This window comes from Rhinatrema bivittatum, chromosome 11, assembly GCF_901001135.1.
Source record: "Rhinatrema bivittatum chromosome 11, aRhiBiv1.1, whole genome shotgun sequence".
Taxonomy (NCBI): Eukaryota; Metazoa; Chordata; class Amphibia; order Gymnophiona; family Rhinatrematidae; genus Rhinatrema; species Rhinatrema bivittatum.
Window position 1 is genome coordinate 8,628,773 of NC_042625.1, and position 17,610 is coordinate 8,646,382.

A 17,610-nucleotide genomic window follows, 5' to 3' on the forward strand; every position below is an offset into this window, starting at 1 on the left:
CAATCTGAATTTAATGCCTCGTTTGTGTAGCTCCGTGCAAGCCGGCAACACAGTCTTCAGCTGTGCTGTCGTGTTAGCCGAGAAGTCGTTGAATAGAAGAAGCTTGTGACCTTGGTATTCCACTGCAGCTTGTTGTTTAAATGCTTGCGTTACTTTAGTTTTGTGAACCCAGTTAAATATTCTCGCTAGCACCGGCCTGGGCCTTGTGGCCCCCTCCTGCAGCATCCCGACACGTGGACCCGTTCACAAATCGGGGCCGCAGAGAAGTCCATACCCAGCTATGCTGGCAACCAGGTGTCCACCAGAGCCGGCAGCTCACCCTCCTTAATGGACTCAGGCAAACCAATGATATGGATATTGTTCCGCCGGCTCCTGTCTTCTAAATCCTCGATCTTTGCCAGCAGTTCCCGCTGAGTGGCTTGTAGTGCCACTCCCCAAGCCAGTCCCCATGATCCGATAGAACATGTTCCACTTCATCCAGCCTTTTAGTTTGCCCGTCCAAGGCCGATTTGATGTTGTCCATAGAGGCTTGTATTTTAGTGAGGTACAGATCCAAGGCCGCCGTAACGCTCTGAGAGATCTGGAGCAGGGCGTCTGCTGAGAGAGAGTCCAAGACCTTTGGATTCGCAGGGGCCTCCGCCATCTTAGAGGTGATGGAGCGGGGTCGGCAGACAACACTTTTGCGTGCGCTTCTTTGGCGCATTTCCTGGTCTTTGCGGGGATGACCTGGGCCCTCCGGACCGGAGGGGACCAGAACGCGGGGCACTGGACCCGGCCGCCAGATGGGTCTCGCAACGGAGTCGCTAGTCGGGCAAGCTGAGTCGGAGGGCGCAGGTCCTGAGCCGGTGACACGGTCTTGTCAAACCCTACAGGCCTGGTGTCCAGAACCCGAATCCTGAACTTCCCGGGGCACAGCTGCAAGGCGTTCACAAGTTTCGGGCCGACCCCATCCCGTGCAGATACCAAGGAAGGGAAGGTATTGCTCACTGTCTCCCGAGTTGGCGACGGTGGGATTCCTGCCCAGATTCCCCAGCCACTGAACCACACGGCAGCTCTGCAGCTGAAACTTACGGTCAGGCCACCATCTTGGCCATGCGGTTCATACTCCGAGCAGCCTCTTCCATGTCCCGTGCTTCACGCCGCCCATTTGGTGCTTCAGAGTCTGCACTGAGCTGCTGGGGGGCCTCTGAAGGTTGAACTCTGCAGAAGCGCCTGCTCAACATAGAAACATAGAAGTGACGGCAGAAGAAGACCAAAAGGCCCATCCAGTCTGCCCAGCAAGCTTTCACACCTATTTGTTTTCATAATCTGTTACTCTGACCGCTGAGGTCAGGGCCCTTATTGGTAACTTTTTGGTTCCAATTCCCTTCCACCCCCACCATCGATGCAGACAGCAGTGCTGGAGCTGCATCTAAGTGAAGTATCTAGCTAATTGGTTTGGGGTAGTAACCGCCGTAATAAGCAAGCTACTCCCGTTTGTTTACCCTGCATGTGCAATTCAGCCATTGTTGGTTGTCTGAATACAAATCCTCTTTTCTTAATTCCCTCTGTTGCTAAAGCAGTGAGCTGCGCTGGATACTTATTCCAAGTCAAGTATCATGCTTAATTGATTCGGGGTAGTAGCCACCGTAACAAGCAAGCTACACCCATGCTCATTTGTTTACCCAGACTATGTAATTCATTCCTTGTTGGTTGATGCTGATATAAATCATCTTTTCTTCATTCTCTCTGCCGTTGAAGCAGAGAGCTATGTTGGATGTGCATTGCAAGTGAAGTATCAGGCTTAATTGATTCGGGGGTAGTAAGCGCCGTAACAAGCCAGCTACTCCTATGCTTATCTGTTTACCCAGACTATGTAATTCATTCCTTGTTGGTTGATGCTGAATATAAATCATCTTTTCTTCATTTTCCCTGCCGTTGAAGGAGAGAGCTATGCTGGATGTGCATTGAAAGTGAAGTATCCTCTTTTCTTAATTCCCTCTGTTGCTAAAGCAGTGAGCTGCGCTGGATACTTATTCCAAGTCATGTATCATGCTTAATTGATTCGGGGTAGTAGCCACCGTAACAAGCAAGCTACACCCATGCTTATTTGTTTACCCAGACTATGTAATTCTTTCCTTGTTGGTTGATGCTGATATAAATCATCTTTTCTTCATTCTCTCTGCCGTTGAAGCAGAGAGCTATGTTGGATGTGCATTGCAAGTGAAGTATCAGGCTTAATTGATTCGGGGGGTAGTAAGCGCCGTAACAAGCCAGCTACTCCTCTGCTTATCTGTTTACCCAGACTATGTAATTCATTCTTTGTTGGTTGATGCTGAATATAAATCATCTTTTCTTCATTTTCCCTGCCGTTGAAGGAGAGAGCTATGCTGGATGTGCATTGAAAGTGAAGTATCAGGCTTATTTGATTTGGGGTAGTAACCGCCATAACAAGCCAGCTACTCCCATGCTTATTTGTTTACCCAGACTATGTAATTCATTCCTTGTTGATTGATGCTGAATATAAATCATCTTTTCTTCATTTTCCCTGCCGTTGAAGGAGAGAGCTATGCTGGATGTGCATTGAAAGTGAAGTATCAGGCTTATTTGATTTGGGGTAGTAACCGCCGTAACAAGCAAGCTACTCCCCTGCTTTTTTGTGGATGCAAATCCTTTTTTCCACATTTGTGCGAGTAGGTGTTAGGAGCATACACATTACAGAACACCACCTTCTGCTGGTAAAGGACCCTGGCCGCAACAACATAGCGACCTTCCTTGTCATGACAAGTTTTGGTAATTTGGAATGGCAAATGTTTGTGAAAAAGTAAAGTCACGCCCCGCTTGCGAGATGAATAAGAGGAGTACAGACATTAGCCCGCCCACCCTTTTTTAAGTTTCTGATGTTCGGTATCGCTCGCGGTACCGGGGGGGGGGGGGGGCACTGAGGTGGCCCAGTCGCCATCTTGAAGTCGCCACTCGCTCCTCTTGGCCACAACCGGCAGCAGCCGCCACTCCCGGGCAGCAAAATTGCTGTGTTGTGGGCCCGGCAGCATCAGAAGCCCTTCTGGGCTGTTTGCCGAGGAAATCGCTGCGGTAGCATGGGGCTATCGGGGGGAGATCAGCGGGGGACCGCGAAGCTCAAATCTCTGCCGTCCTTGCCGGTGATGTCATCGCCAGAAGTCCCGAAATAACCATGTTTTTAAGGTCCCGTTTGAATTTTTGTTTCTAGAGTTGGTCCTGGGGTCCTCAAGTAGAAAGTTCCATAGTCTGCAATGAAGAACATACGGTCTCTTATTTTTGATAGATGCATATTCTTTTTTTTTTTTCTTTTGTAATTTAAAGTTTATTGAACATCAAGACAACATACAACTGATGACATTTTACATTGTTCATGACCATGGTATCATAATAACAGTGCTTTACAAAGTGCAATGTATAGTAACAACAAACTTCAGTCACCAATTTTGACTTGTGTGCTCATTTATGATTGTTCGTTTTTGTGTTACCTCCCACCCCTTGCATCCCTCTCTATCATTATCTTAATATCCATACCATCCTATCCATACATTTTCCCAGCCGGCCCTCCTCCCTGCGCGATTGGTGCTGACCCATCGGGGTCAGGGGAGACGGACGACTCTTCGGCCTCCCTCAAGGCAGGCGGCCCGCACCCAAACCGTCCCGGAGTCCTGAACCAGCCCAGCGCAGCAGGGACCCGCGGTAAGCCCGCCCACCTCCTGACATCATCCAAAGCGCCCTTAAAGGGCACACGACGGTCCCAGGCGTCTCGCGCCTAAGAAGCGCAACAAAGGGGCCTGCCCCTTTGTGCGCCCCTTCGTGCGCACCAGTGCCGAGAGCACCCTCCAGTGCCCCTATCTCAAACTCCTACTTCATAGTTCCTCCAGCCAGAGCTAATCTGAACTTGATCGCAGCCTCCTCTTTCTCCTCCAACCCACCCAGTCTTACACGGAATAGGAACCTTTACACTCTGCGCAATAAACATAAACATCAATCAACGTCTGAACTCTAGTTTCCTGCCAACACCTGGGATGAGGCTTCCACCCAGACAACCTCTCCGCTCCTCTCGCTCCCATCAGTTATCCAGGCCTCCCACCTTTCACCTTCCTCAACCCCCTCAACAGAGCGTCATTAATACCATACTATCCCCACAGAAAAGACACCACCAGAAGCATGATGCAAGCCTACCCTATCCCCATCTTATATCACCGTCACCTTATCTGCATAAAATCACTACTTCAACCCCCGAGACATTCATCCAGAACCCTTATTCCTATCATGACCTCTCCCATTACTCAGCTACTGGGGCTCACGCTATTCACCCTAACCCTCTTCAACGTGCAATCACTCACAAAGAAAACTCAAATCCTCAATGACTATCTCCTGGACTCAAAGCCAGACATCTGTGCCATCACGGAAACCTGACTCAAAAACTCAGACATAGCCCTGATAAATCAACTACCTTCACATATATATGACATCTTCTCACTTCCCAGACAAAAAAAAACGAGGAGGCAGCCTTCTACTAGCAGCCAAAAAAGAGCTCAGGCTCACCCTACAACCTGTCAAGACTTCCACTAAACTTGAATTAGGTCTCTTCAAATCCAATCAGCTTCAAATTCTACTAGTATATGCCCTCCCAGGGCTATTGGACATGGATGTCTCCCCACTCATAGAATCCATAGTAAAATACATAAACACGGACTCCCCAGCTATGATCCTGGGAGACTTCAACCTACACGTTGACTCCACACTGACCTCATCCAACTGTGAGGCTTTCCTCACCACCCTCAGGGCCATGGGCTTTAGACAAATAATCGACAAACCCATCCACAAAGCGGGACATTCCCTAGACCTCATCTTCATAGCCTATCGCATTCTATCGCTCCGGACTGCATCCCAGTCCCTTGGTCGGACCACTCACTGATATTCACCACTCTCATGATGAAAGAATGCCCGACCTCTCCCCACCCCCACAAAACTATCCACAAACAGGTCCAGCTTGACCTGCAGATCCCATTCACACTCCACACCTCTACAAGACCCATCAGAGACGTGTACAAAGTAACCCTGCACATCCCCACAACTAAAGCCACCCTGCATGTAGCCACTAGAGAATGGGCATTCTCGACAAAGGGCCCTGCCATCTGGAATACCATGCCTCCAGATCTCAGACTGGAACCTTGCCTGTTAACATTTCGGAAAAAACTCAAGACCTGGCTATTCCTACAAGCCTTCCCTTAACTGGTCCGAACCATGAATAAACACCACTTAGACAGACCTCTCTCTCTATATTTCTAGGCATCTCCTATTTACCGTTTAAGTTTTCCTTAGCCTCTTGCTACCTCAGCTTCTAAGTTCTCTCTACCTTGTTTTATTGTAACTTTGCCTCTTGTTCAACGATAAAGTTAATGTTATAACCCCTTGTTCCTTGTAAACTGATATATGTATCATGAATGTCAGATTAGAAAAGAGGTAAATAAATAAATAAATAAATATGTGCTTATACCTCTAGTACTCCTTTGTTTAAGCTGTCAAGTCTTTCTGTTGCCACTTAACAAAACTATCCCATATCTTTACATACTTAGGTAGTTGTTTCCTCTTAAGTGCTGTAAGTTTGCTCAAGTAATGAATTCTGGTTAATCTCTGAACTATTCATGAAATTGGTGGAGCGTGTGCTTGTTTCCACGCATAAGCTATTTCACTTCTCGCCGCTAGAATGATTTGGTGTGGGAGCGACTGTGTCTCAGATAGCTGACTGCTCAAGGGTATGCTTAGGAGAAAATATCTAGGATTTTTGATTTATGAAAAAACGTCCCCACCTCTCCGCATTGTCGCCAGCAAGATTTATCCGCCTTTGCAAACACACAGTGCAGATGAGCTGGTGTAAGATACCACCTAAATAATGTTTTGTATCCATTTTCTACGATTGCTGCTGAAATAGAGCATTTTCTAACCCCCAGAAAGCATAAGTTCCATTGATCATCATCCAATACAGATCCCAGATCCTATTCCCAATGGTTAATATGCAAGGGTTTTGGTTGAAGATCCTTATTCAAAAGCCTGTATATTCTTGACAGACCTCTCTTAACCAGGTTAACCCTACAATATCCTTCAAACAATGATTTCCCAAGCCGCAGATCCGCCACCACTTCCTATCGTGTCAGACAATGTGCTAGCTGCAAATAGAAGTAGTGATTGGAAGGGTTCAGAGAGTAAAGTTCCTTCATATCCTGGAAAGATCTTAACCCCGACGTCCCCCAAAAATGCTCCATTCTGCTACACCCCTTCTCTTCCCACTTTCTTGCTTCGATGTTAGAGTACCCTGGAGGAAAAGCCTGATTCAAAACTATAGGTGATCTGTGAAAATAGGATCTATCTCCCACCAGTTCCAGTTTCCAACTGTCCCAAAGGTTAATGGTGGTGGTGGCAGCAAACTTGAGAAACAATGAGATCCTGGACAACTGACTGGTTCAAACCAAGTTTCTGGAAGAGAGCTGCCTGGTGATCCGCAAGGTAATCTCCCTGTTGAAGGAGCTCGGTTGAGTGGTGAACCTGGCCAAGAGCAGTCTTCATCCATCTCGGTTGTTAGAGTATCTTGGTATTTGGTTCAACATGAAGCAAGGCAGTATTTTCCTGCCGGAAGCTCATATTCAGAAGTTGATGGCACAGATGCATATGTTGATGAATATTATAACCCCAACAGTGTGGTCCTATCTGCAGGTACTCTGATGGCGGCAACCTGGAAATGGTGCCGAGTGAGGGCTCATATATGTCATATCCAGTGCTCCCTGCTGTCTCATTGAAGTTCACAGTCTCAGGGCTATTCGATTCTGTTCCACCTGCCAATGGTGGTCTGCTCTCAACTACAGTGGTGGTTACAAGTGGATCATCTAAGAAAAGAGTTTTTCTAAAATCACCAGACTGGTTAGTACTCACTACTGATTGGAGCCTCCAGGGTTTGGGAGCTCACTGTCAGGAACTGACACTGCAAGGGTGCTGGGGGTGCAAATGAGTCTCTCTGGAACATCAAACGACTGGAAGCCTGGATGGTCCACTTGGCATGCTTGCAGTTTAGCGATGTTGCAGTCTCGACCAGTCCAGATATTGTCGGACAATGCAATGATAGTGGCTTAATAAATCAGCAGGGAGGAGCCAAGAGCCAGCAAGTGTTGCAGACCAGCTTATGGTATGGGCAGAATTGCATCTTCAGGAGATCTTGGCCTCACATATTGCTGACTTTCTCAGCAGGGAGAGCCTGGACCTAGGAGAATAGGTGTTGTCAGTCGAGGCATTTCTGCTGATAGTGGATTGCTGGGGCCTTCTGTTTCTAGACCTGCTTGCAACTTCTCGCAATGCGAAGGTTCTTTAATTCTTCAGTCGCAGGAGAGATCCAAAGTCCTTAGGTATCGATGCTGTCATGAAGGAATGGCCGGAGGATGGCTACTATATGCCTTTCCCCTGTGGCCCATGTTGAGCAGAATGTGGTCCTCCTTACACACCTTTCCAGGTTTTATTGTCTGGATGTGCAGGCCCGGGAGGACACAGCCTTTGCATGTGCGGTTTTGACAGGACCGTGGGCAGCCTCCTGTCCTATTTGGGAGTAGCTTGAGTATATCCCACTGGTCCTGAATTCATCTGTCTTGGTGCTAGGAAATGAGAAATTACTACTTATCTGATAATTTCCTTTCTTAAACCAGACAGATAAATTCAGTTTCCTAGCCTTGGCTGCTGAATGATTGTGTTATGATCCTTCTGCGTGGCTATGTTTTCCAGGGATTACTGGTAAGTGTTACTCCAGTCTCTAGACTAGTGTTAATGCATTCTTTGTCTGAGTTCAGTGTTTCCTGTTGGCTAAGTACTGAAATGGTTATCTGTTATTAATCAAGTTTTTGCTAGTCTGTCCACAATCAAGTTTTTGCTAGTCTGTCCACAATTGGCTTTAGAAGAGAATACTGGCAGGCTGATGTCACTGCAGGAGTATACACACTGTGACATCAGCTTTACTCTGTCTCCATCTGCTGGTAGAAGTGTATAACCCACTTATCCAGAATTCATCTGGTTTAAGAAAAAGGAAATTATCAGGTAAGTAGTAATTTCTCAATATTTTCTTGTATCATCAAAGAGATCAATCAAGTGAAGAGGAAAGATTATTCCCTCCAAAGCTTCTGCCCTGATAGGACTATTACAGATGGGTCAGGATTTATTCTATTTTTTAATATTTTAAAATTTTGCTGTTTAGTCAGCTTTGAAAATATTTATAACCCTATTTCTACTCCCATTCCAGAGTTTTGGATCTCCTTTTAGCCCCCCTTGATATCATGTAGTTTTGTGTATGTGTTTTTTTCTTATTGTGAGTTTTACATCTATATTTTTTTTCATTGGGTTTATCATAGTTATGGGAGAATTGTGAGTCCCCTTGTTATTAGCATACCCCTGAGTTAAGATCATATAAGAGTTTATTTTATGATGACAACTCATCTATAACACTGACAGTTTCATGAGCTTATTTATGTAAAGTCATAGGAATCCAATGCAGATTTTTCAGAATTGAAATTTTTTGTTATCATGTTTCACTTCTGTGAGCCGGGTGGACCATTTTTAAATAAGAACATAAGAACATGCCATACTGGGTCAGACCACGGGTCCATCAAGCCCAGCATCTTGTTTCCAACAGTGGCCAATCCAGGCCATAAGAAACCTGGCAAGTACCCAAAAACTAAGTCTATTTCATGTTACAGTTGCTAGTAATAGCAGTGGCTATTTTCTAAGTCAACTTAATTAATAGCAGGTAACGGACTTCTCCTCCAAGAACTTATCCAATCCTTTTTTAAACACAGCTATACTAACTGAACTAATCACGTCCTCTGGCAACAAATTCCAGAATTTAATTGTGTGTTGAGTGAAGAAGACCTTTCTCCGATTAGTTTTAAATGTGCTACTTGCTAACTTCATGGAGTGCCCCCTAGTATTTCTGTTATCCGAAAGAGTAAATAATTGATTCACATTAATCCGTTATAGACCTTTCATGATTTTAAACACCTCTATCATATCCCTTCTCAACTGAGGCAAACCCAACATAAAGGGTGTTACCATAATTCAAGCATTAAATCACTAATCTCTAGATCAATTTTCATAATTGAAAAAATGCATTTCTTTGTCTTAGCTATATTATTCTGAACTTAATTCTTCATCTAAGAAAACCCTTAGATTTTGAATCTCCTGCTGAAGTGAAAAAGATGAACTAGCAAGACCTCTTCCATCGAGATAGTCGTCACAGATGTGGAGCTTATAAGGATAACCTCAGATTTGGCTAGATTTAACCATAGGATATTTTTCACTGACTAGTTCCTTCTCAGCAAAACAGGAATTGATGTTTGGAATAGTGATTTTTACATCCCTACCAAGGGATGCATGTAACTGCACATCATGTGCATAGATGAAATCTTATATTCTATCTAATAACTTTTATCAGAGGTCTGTGAAAGATGTTAAATAGCTGTCAGCAACAAGCCCTATGGGATTCAACATAGAGGGAATTTTGTGGCACAAGAGTCACCTAGGTCAACACACTTGAAAGTACTAGGACATTTATTTATTTATTTATTTAGCATTTTTCTATACCGAACTTCATGGTTAAATACCATATCAGATCGGTTTACATCGAACGGGGGATAGAGAAAAACTTGTAACAGAAATGGAACAGTACAAAATACTCAGAAGAGAGCAGTAAGTTACATTAAACAAGGACTATAAACTTGGAGGCTTTACAGCTTAGAAGTAAGAAGAATAGAAGGCCCAAGAAGGGCAATAACTTAAACACAAAAGTTGTAATGGATTCAGATTAAACAGGAAACAATATTATCTGAGGAGTTAGGATAATCATAATAATAGGCAACAAAATAGTAGCATGGTTCCGTAGCTCGTGAAAAGGTTGTTTGTCTATTGTGAGTCTGAAGGATCCGAGAAGGCTTGTTGGAACAGCCAAGTCTTAAGTTTTTTTTTGAATGTTAGTAGGCATGGTTCTAGCCTGAGGTCTGCGGGGAGGCTATTCCAGATGTTTGGACCTGCAAAAGAAAAAGCTCGGACCCTAGTCGAGACGAGGCGAATAGCTTTGGTTGGAGGGGATTGTAGCGTTCCTTTATGGATTTCTCTAATTGGTCTGATGGAAGTATGGAGTTTGAGAGGGAATTCAAGGTCAAGATGAAAATAGTTATGGATGGACTTATGTATCAGGGTGAGAGATTTGTGAAGGATTCTGTGGTAGATTGGTAACCAGTGTAGGTTTCGGAGAGTGGGAGTAATATGTTCTCTTCGGTTTGTGTTGGTTAAAATTCTGGCAGCAGCATTTTGAATCATTTGAAGTGGTTTGATGGATGAGTTGGGAAGGCCAGTGAGAAGAGCACTGCAGTAATCTATTTTTGCAAATATTAAGGATTGGAGAACAGTCCTAAAGTCGTGTAAATAAAGGAGGGGTTTGAGTCTTTTCAACACCTGTAGTCTGTGGAAGCAATCTTTGGTAGTCGTATTGATCATGGTCTTTAAGTTAAGGCGGTTGTCAAGGATTACTCCCAGATCTCTTACTTGAGTGAGGGTGAGATGATAACTGTGGTGTGTTTGTGGGGGGTGGTTGTCTGGGTTGGAGGAGATAAATAGTAGTTCAGTCTTAGCGGAGTTGAGGACCAGATTTAGGTTGTTGAGGAGATTGTTGATAGATTGAAGACAATTTTTCCAAAGCGAGAGAGTTTTGGTGATGGATTCTGTTATGGGAATCAGAATCTGAACATCGTCAGCGTAGATGTAATGAATGAGGTTGAGACTTGTTAACAGATGGCAAAGGGGAAGGAGGTAGATATTGAAAAGGGTGGGAGAAAGGGAGGATCCTTGGGGGACGCCAAGAGAAGAATTTGTCAATGGCGATTCTTTGTTATTGATCCTGACCCTGAAGTTTCTGTTATCAAGGAAGGACTTGAACCAGCTGTAGACTAATCCGGTTATGCCAATGTCTGACAAGCGATCTAGGAGGATGGAGTGGTTGACCGTGTCGAAGGCTGCTGAGATGTCTAGAAGGATTAGAAGAAATGAGTGTCCTTTGTCCAGTCCCATAATAATATGGTCTGTTAGTGAGATGAGCAGGGTTTCTGTGTTGCGTGATTTGCGGAAACCATATTGGGAAGAGGAAAGGATATTGTTTTCTTCTAAGTAATCTGATAACTGGGAGTTAACTACTTTCTCTGTAATTTTGGCTAGGAAAGGAAGGACATAAATTAAATGATCCAACTGTGTATCGCCCTATGAATATCCACATATATTAATCACTATAGTAATAGCCGATTATTTAGAAGATAAAATACTGCTGAAAAATCTGATAATTAACGGTGAGCATTCTCTCCCATCTCTAACTCTCAGCAAGTTTTCCAATAAGCCTACCAGTAAGACTTCAGTTTCATGACTAACAGGGTTCCAGGGTTGTTTCCTGTAAGAACTCTTCAATCTACAACAATCTGTATGCTCTGACTTTAGTCAGGAATGGTGCATTCAAGATAGGTCTAATATGTTCCACCAAAAGAGGATTTAATGATGATTTTTTGAGAAATGGCTGAAGGATTCCTTCTGCCAGTGACATGTTTAGGACAATTCATTTAGCCAGCCCTTCCCTAACTGATTTAACCAGAAAACCCAGAATGTAATCCAATGAACAGCAAGTTGGATTTAACTCATGTCACATTCACTGTTCCAGCTGTAAAGATGTTGAAAACTATTTCACTCACCTCCTACAAATCCTTGTGATCGCAAGTGCTAGTAGGCAGTACTCCTGGTATCACTACTTCTGACTGATCAAAACAAACTAGTAATAGTTTAAGAATAATTTACTTCCTGTTCCTTATAATTAGCTAAGAGATTTGTGATTGATTCAAATTTTAAAGTCACATAAGAATTTTTCAAAGGCACTTCAACCACCTTTCTGCTTTCTGAAACTGCCCATTCTATCTCAGCCCTCAAGAGCTTATTAATGAAGAAAGCTGCAAACATTTCACAGACTTCATAGAAGCTTCCAGTCCTGCCCGTGCCTCTGTTATAAGCATGGTTTAAACTAGCTAAGAGAGTTTTTACTTGTTTGGTGCCATTCCTGAACTGTGTGGCAAAATAGTTCTTTTTAGCTTTCACAATCTCTTTATATTTATTTATTTGCTTAGATTTATCTGCTGGATTATTAACCATAATGCTTCCAATGGGACACAACAAAAATACCCAACACATCTCAAACTGATGCTAAAATAAAATATAGCCAAATAAAATAAACTAGTGTTTTAAAATATAGCAAAATACACAGAGGCTGTGAGAGGCATATCCAGCTGTCCCGACAGAGCCATTTCTGTCGGCAGGGGATCGGAGGACCCTTGAGGAAGCGACCTGTTGTGATGTCATTCCGAGGCACCGGGACTATAAAATCCAGCATCCTGCGATTATAGGGAAGAAGAGAAAAGCAAAGCCTGAGGGGCTGGCGAGTGCATTGACACCGGTAAGAGGTTTCATGAACGGAGTCATTTTTGGCTCAGACCGTATCTCAGCTTTGGCTTTTTCCTCAGGGACCTCATCTAAATTGTTTGAATTAGAGAAAAGATTGGATTCTGTTGAGTCTCAAATGTTTGCTATAACTAATACTGTTACTACTTTACAATATACTGCAGTTGCTAACATCAAAGATAATTTGATATTATAATAAATGTGAATTGTTGGAAAATACGATCAGGACTTGAAATTTAAGGTTGTTAAATTTCCTAAAACAAGATTATTAGCACCTAGGGAGTTATTTAAGAAGTATGCTTGTGAGGTATTGCAATTTTCACCTGATAAGGAATTGATAACCTCTAAATGCTATTATTTACCAATTATGAAGAAGGATGTTACTAGTAATGAGGGAACCAATATCGAAAAACTAGTGAGATATGTGATAAAGATATAAACAATATATGACAAAAATCACATATATTCAACGTGAACTTATCAAAAGAGGTTCACCCTCATATATGAGCACATTCGAAAATAAATGCATAAGAGTTAAAACACTGTTTCAGTGTAAATATACTGTGGCTCATATATGAGGGTGAACCTCTTTTGATAAATTCACGTTGAATATATGTGATTCTAGTAATGAGGGAGCACATGGGGCAGATTTTAATACCTGCGTGCAACCCGGCGCGCACAAATCTACGCCCAATTTTATAACATGCGTGCGGCTGCGCGCGCATGTTATAAAATCCGGGGTCGGCGCGTGCAAGGGGATGCACACTTGTGCACCTTGCACATGCCGAGCCCTAGGGGAGCCCCATGGCTTTCCCTGTTCCCTCCGAGGCCGCTCTGAAATCGGAGCGGCCTCGGAGGGAACTTTCCTTCCGCCCCCCCCCCCCCCCCCCAATACCTTTGACTTGCAAGTTGCGCCTGCCGGCACGCAATCACCCTGCCCCTTTTTTTTTCAAGCCCCGGGACATACGCACGTAGGGCTTTTAAAATCTGCCCCATGATGTCTTAACCTCATTTGAAAGCGTGGATTTCTCTGACTTACTCCAAAGCTCCAACGATGATATATCAACACGATCCACTCTAAATGTATCTTTTGCCTTGGATATTGACAAGGATTTGGTCTTTAAAAGATACCTTAAGTATAAAATGAGAAATTCTGTGGCTAGAAAATTCAAATATTTCTTGATTTTGCTAGACAGATCCAGATGAGGAGGAAAACTTTCCTCCTCTATAAACAGCATGCGTTAGCCCTGGGAATGTCTTTTTTTCTTAAAGTTCCCATGCAAATGTAGTACCACATTTCTAGGGAATAAATGTATTTTTACTGTTCCAGCTCATTTAGATACATTTGTTATAGATAAAGCTGTTACTAATAGTTAAGGCCTTTGGGATCCTGGGAATAAATGTTTTACTGGTTTGTTCTCTGTTTTATTTGTTTTTCATATTACCTTGATTTTGTACCCTCTCCCACTTTGGTTGAGGACTGTATTTTGATATCATATCGTGGTTTCTTTGAGATTTTCTTTTCCTTATGTATTTGCATTATGACTCAAAATTTCCTTATTTCATGTAAAAATGATTAAATTTTCAATAAAATATAAATAAAAAATAGCAAAATACTAATACAATTTCAAATAGCCTAACATGAAATTTTAATAGAACAATAAATCATTTAATGAAAATAAAAGGGTAGATTTTAAAAGCCCTGCGCACGTAAATCCTGCCGGATTTAGGCACATAGGGCACTTGCGTGCCGGCGCACCTATTTTGCTTAGGCCACCGGCGTGCGCAAAGCCCCGGGACGTGCGTAAGTCCCAGGGCTTTGTTAAAAGGGGCGGGAGGGGGCGTGTCCGGGGGTGTGTCGGCAGGCCGGAGGTGTGTCAGGGGGCGGTCCGGGGGCGTGGTGACGGTTCGGGGGCGGTCTGGGAGGGCGGTCCCGAGTCCTCCGGCACTGCGGCCTGTTCCGGGGGATGCCGAGGCGGCGCACGCAAGTTACACCTGCCTCAAGCAGGCATAACTTGCACAACAAAGGTAGGGGGGGATTTAGGTAGGGCTGGGGGGCGGGTTAGATAGAGGAAGGAAGGGGAAGGTGGGGGGACGCAGAGGGAACGGAGGCAGGCTGCCGATTTTGCACAGCCTTGCGCAGCCTTGCGTGCGCCGACCCCTAACCCCCCCCCCCGGCCCTATCTAAACCTCCCCTCTACCTCTATCACGAAAGTTACGCATGCTCGAAGCAGGCATAACTTGCGCGCCCCGGGCCGGCTGCCGTGCTCCATGTTCCGGTCCAGGGGCTGGTCCAGGGGCCGCTGTCACGCCCCCGGAACGGAACCACACCCCCGGACACGCCCCCGAAACTCCACGTCACTCCCGGCGCGCCCCCCAACATGCCCCTCCAACACACCCCTCCATGCAAGCCCCGGGACTTACGTGTGCCACCGAGCCTATGCAAAATAGGCTCTGCACGCGCGGGGGGGGGGGGGGGGGGTTGGGGTAGGTTTTTGGGGGGTACGCGCGTATCCCTTTGAAAATCTACCCCAGAATTTAGTATGACACCATCCCTTCCTACTTTTTCTACTCATGATATAGTTCCCATGTCCCTCTCTAATTACTATACATTGTAGGCGACCCTGATGTGCTGAAATTAGGGGGATCACCAACAATATCCATGGTCAAGAATTAAACTCATATTTATTAAGAATAGGCTAGGTGCATAGATTCCCTGACCTATAATGGTTCCACTAGGATAACCTTCATTTGCAGAAAAATACATTATACCTCAGTTCACTAATGCTGGATGGGTACTTATTAAATTAACTAGGAATATTTTCTAATGATGGGTCAGTAACTCCACATTATTCCACACAATAATCTTCAGATAGCCTCTTCTTCCTTTACAATAATCTCCTTAACAAATATAACCCTTCTGAAAGATAAATATAAAACCAGCAGCAATGCAGCAGCCTACTTAAATATAAATGCACATACTGAACAATGGAGGATAGCTAATGTAACCCCAATATTTAAAAAGGGCTCCAGGGGCGATCCGGGAAACTACAGACCGGTTAGCCTGACTTCAGTGCCAGGAAAAATAGCGGAAAGTGTTCTAAACATCAAAATCACAGAACATATAGAAAGACATGATTTAATGGAACAAAGTCAGCATGGCTTTAGCCAAGGCAAGTCTTGCCTCACAAATCTGCTTCACTTTTTTGAAGCAGTTAATAAACATGTGGATAAAGGTGAACCGGTAGATGTAGTATACTTGGATTTTCAGAAGGCGTTTGACAAAGTTCCTCATGAGAGGCTTCTAGGAAAAGTAAAAAGTCATGGGATAGGTGGCGATGTCCTTTCGTGGATTGCAAACTGGCTAAAAGACAGGAAACAGAGAGTAGGATTAAATGGACAATTTTCTCAGTGGAAGGGAGTGGGCAGTGGAGTGCCTCAGGGATCTGTATTGGGACCCTTACTTTTCAATATATTTATTAATGATCTGGAAAGAAATACGACGAGTGAGATAATCAAATTTGCAGATGATACAAAATTGTTCAGAGTAGTTAAATCACAAGCAGATTGTGATAAATTGCAGGAAGACCTTGTGAGACCGGAAAACTGGGCATCAAAATGGCAGATGAGATTTAATGTGGATAAGTGCAAGGTGATGCATATAGGGAAAAATAACCCAAGCTATAGTTACACAATGTTAGGTTCCATATTAGGTGTTACAACCCAAGAAAGAGATCTAGGTGTCATATTGGATAACACATTGAAATCGTCGGTTCAGTGTGCTGCGGCAGTCAAAAAAGCAAACAGAATGTTGGGAATTATTAGAAAGGGAATGGTGAATAAAACGGAAAATGTCATAATGCCTCTGTATCGCTCCATGGTGAAACTGCACCTTGAATACTGTGTACAATTCTGGTCACCGCATCTCAAAAAAGATATAATTGCGATGGAGAAGGTACAGAGAAGGGCTACCAAAATGATAAGGGGAATGGAACAGCTCCCTTATGAGAAAAGACTAAAGAGGTTAGGACTTTTCAGTTTGGAGAGGAGACGGCTGAGGGGGGGATATGGATAGAGGAGTTTAAAATCATGAGAGGTCTAGAACGGGTAGATGTGAATCAGTTATTTATACTTCCGGATAATAGAAAGACTAGGGGGCACTCCAAGAAGTTAGCATGTGGCACATTTAAAACTAATCGGAGAAAGTTCTTTTTCACTCAACGCACAATTAAACTCCGGAATTTGTTGCCAGAGGATGTGGTTAGTGCAGTTAGTATAGCTGTGTTTAAAAAAGGATTGGATAAGTTCTTGGAGGAGAAGTCCATTATCTGCTATTAATTAAGTTGACTTAGAAAATAGCCACTGCTATTACTAGCAATGGTTACATGGAATAGACTTAGTTTTTGGGTATTTGCCAGGTTCTTATGGCCTGCATTGGCAACTGTTGGAAACAGGATGGGTGGGCTTGATGGACCCTTGGTCTGACCCAGTATGGCATGTTCTTATGTTGTTATCCAAAGGCTCAGTGTGCACAGAGTATGCATAAAGGGGGGCGCACCCTTTTGACACCCTGCCAGCAGCGCCCCACCTCAGGGGAATTCCTTTTTACTGTGGGAATGATGACATCAGCATTGGGGGCATGTTCTGAAGCCCCCAAGGCAGCATAGACTGGAAAAGAACTACTGGGCTTGCTAAGCAGATAAGGGGGATGTTTCTTCAGGACAGATCAGTCTTTATCCCAGTTTGCTGTTGGTCTGCGCAGTTTGCTTGGATGTCCTCAGGTTTTCACACTAAGCAGACAGGGGTATGTGCTGAATACCATGCCTGTTCGTACCGCTGCTTGCAGCTGGTCAGTGCAAGTTTTTTTTTTCTCTATATAAATCTTTCTAATGAGATATAGTTGCCTGGTAAATTGCAATTTGGCTGGTAAATTGTAATCTTGCTTTTCAGTAGACATTGTGGGGATGACAGCCAATTAATAATACAGTGTTTAATTAAATATGCTGCTTGCCACCATATGCATAAGCATTAATCTTTACCTGTATCTCCTTTACATTTTTTGGCATTAAAATCGGAGTTTTAAAACAC

At 43.9% G+C, this 17,610-nt stretch overlaps 1 protein-coding gene across 2 annotated transcripts in view; it reads left to right on the forward strand.

The window, feature by feature from the left end:
* TTC28 (tetratricopeptide repeat domain 28) overlaps window positions 1–17,610 on the forward strand; it is a 2,190,403-nt gene that overhangs the window by 308,768 nt on the left and 1,864,025 nt on the right. The window lies entirely within an intron of this gene.